General features: G+C 47.5%; 3 non-coding genes across 3 annotated transcripts; 1 reads left to right on the top strand and 2 right to left on the bottom strand.

Moving 5' to 3' along the window:
• Positions 1-922: 922 nt before the first annotated feature.
• On the bottom strand, positions 923-994 carry trnan-guu. Its single transcript has one exon. It is a non-coding gene; the product is annotated as a tRNA-Asn (tRNA).
• A 114-nt stretch (positions 995-1108) lies between these two features.
• trnak-cuu lies at positions 1109-1181 on the bottom strand. Its single transcript has one exon. It is a non-coding gene; the product is annotated as a tRNA-Lys (tRNA).
• Positions 1182-1281: 100 nt separating this feature from the next.
• Positions 1282-1352, top strand: trnag-gcc. The gene has a single exon. It is a non-coding gene; the product is annotated as a tRNA-Gly (tRNA).
• Positions 1353-2500: the final 1148 nt, after the last annotated feature.

Genomic DNA, 2500 nt, shown 5'->3' with positions numbered 1-2500 from the left:
TCTGATCACTGATTGGTCCACCTCATACCGCCTCCAGGCAAAAGCTGAAACCAGCTATAGTCTTGCCTAGGACTGTAAACAAAGACAGACTAACGAAGCAGAGTAGGATTTACAAACCTGTTTCTCTCTCACCTTGGACTGTCTTTGAAGTTGCTGCCACAGAAACGGTAACCTCATATATCAGTTTCTGATCACTGATTGGTCCATTTCATACCGCCATCCAGGCAAGAGCTGAAACCAGCTATAGTCTTGCCTAGGACTGTAAACAAAGACAGACTAACGAAGCAGAGTGGGATTCACAAACCTGTTTCTCTCCCACCCGTTTGGACTGTCTTTGAAGCTGCTGCCACAGAAACGGTAACCTCATATATCAGTTTCTGATCACTGATTGGTCCATTTCATACCGCTCTCCAGGCAATTTAAGCTGAAACCAGCTATAGTCTTGCAGGACTGTCAACAAAGACAGACTAACGAAGCAGAGTGGGATTCAAATCCTGTTTCTCTCCCACCGTTTGGACTGTCTTTGACGCTGCTGCCAGGACTTAAACATAACAACATATATCAAACTGTGAGGACATATGGTTCACTGCTAAACTCAGTAAACAAAGACAGACTAACTAAGCAGAGTGGGATTCACAAATTATTCTGAAAGCTTCGCACTCAGTTCTCTTCTAGTGGCACAGCCTCTGTGTGGAAAGGTCTGAAAGACAAGACCAATTACAAGACACCATCCCTCAGCATTGTGGCAAATCAACAACTGGCAGACGACCTGAAGAGTTTTACTGCAGGTATGAAAAGAAACCATTCTCACCTCCTGTAATCCCCACACCTGCCCTTCAACTTAGCGAAGAGGACGTGTGACCGGTCAGCAGCTTCCAGACAGACAGACAGCAGTTAGTGAAACGGAAAAGTTTCATTCGCCAGTCCTGGGTGGGCTCGAACCACCAACCTTCGGTTAACAGCCGAACGCGCTAACCGATTGCGCCACAGAGACGTTCTGAAAAGCGCCGACCGAATTCAGGGCCTACTTGCCTGGGCATCGATCTGGCTCGTGTGTGCAGGGTAGTGCTCTTGTGAGAGGGCGCTTTTGCAAGAAATAGAAACTGTGCGCCCAACGTGGGGCTCAACCCACGACCCTGAGATTAAGAGTCTCATGCTCTACCGACTGAGCTGAGCCGGGCCCTCGGCAAAATGCACCGACTGAACGGAGGTCAGACGTGCACGAGCGCAGCTGACGCAGGTGTTTGACTCAGCACAATGGCACACCCAGCCAAGAGGCGGGCATTGGTGGTTCAGTGGTAGAATTCTCGCCTGCCACGCTGGAGACCCGGGTTCGATTCCCGGCCAATGCAGGCAGAAGCAGTGGCAGACGAAAACGCAACCTGATTTAACTGCTCTTAAAATTGAACTGGAAATTATGTGCTGCTCATAAAATACCTATGCATGTCATTCTGTTGTTTTAATTTAGCATTGGTCAATATTCCTTTCCTGAAAGAGAGAAAGGGAGACCTGTGCCGCGATTGCCGGGCAATGTGACATACTAGACCACTGTTAGACAATAATAAAGGATGCTTACCACTCTGTCCAAAGAGCCGCCTTGGGAGTTTCTGATCACTGTTTGGTCCATCATATACCGCCATCCAGGCAAGAGCTGAAATCAGCTATAGTCTTGCCTAGGACTGTAAACAAAGACAGACTAACGAAGCAGAGGGGGATTTACAAACCTGTTTCTCTCTCGCCGCTTGGACTGTCTTTGAAGCTGCTGCCACAGAAACAGTAACCTCATATATCAGTTTCTGATCACTGATTGGTCCACCTCATACCGCCCTCCAGGCAAGAGCTGAGATCAGCTATAGTCTTGCCTAGGACTGTAAACAAAGACAGACTAACGAAGCAGAGTGGATTCACAAACCTGTTTCTCTCCCACCTTTTGGACTGTCTTGGAATCTGCTGCCACAGAAACGGTAACCTCATATATCAGTTTCTGATCACTGTTTGGTCCATTATATACCGCCATCCAGACAAGAGCTGAAACCAGCTATAGTCTTGCCTAGGACTGTAAACAAAGACAGACTAACGAGGCAGAGCGGGATTTACAAACCTTTTTCTTTCTCGCCGTTTGGACTGTCTTTGAAGCTGCTGCCACAGAAACGGTAACCTCATATATCAGTTTCTGATCACTGATTGGTCCATTTCATACCGCCCTCCAAGCAAAAGCTGAAACCAGCTATAGTCTTGCCTAGGACTGTCAACAAAGACAGACTAACGAAGCAGAGTGGGATTTACAAACCTGTTTCTCTCTCGCCGTTTGGACTGTCTTTGAAGCTGCTGCCACAGAAACGGTAACCTCATATATCAGTTTCTGATCACTGATTGGTCCATTTCATACCGCCCTCCAGGCAAAAGCTGAAACCAGCTATAGTCTTGCCTAGGACTGTCAACAAAGACAGACTAACGAAGCAGAGTGGGATTCACAATCCTGTTTCTCTCTTCTGTGAGG

Source organism: Puntigrus tetrazona, chromosome 5, assembly GCF_018831695.1.
Source record: "Puntigrus tetrazona isolate hp1 chromosome 5, ASM1883169v1, whole genome shotgun sequence".
NCBI classification, from domain to species: domain Eukaryota; kingdom Metazoa; phylum Chordata; class Actinopteri; order Cypriniformes; family Cyprinidae; genus Puntigrus; species Puntigrus tetrazona.
The sequence above is the reverse complement of the archived record's forward strand: the minus strand, read 5'-3'. Positions and strand labels throughout refer to the sequence as shown.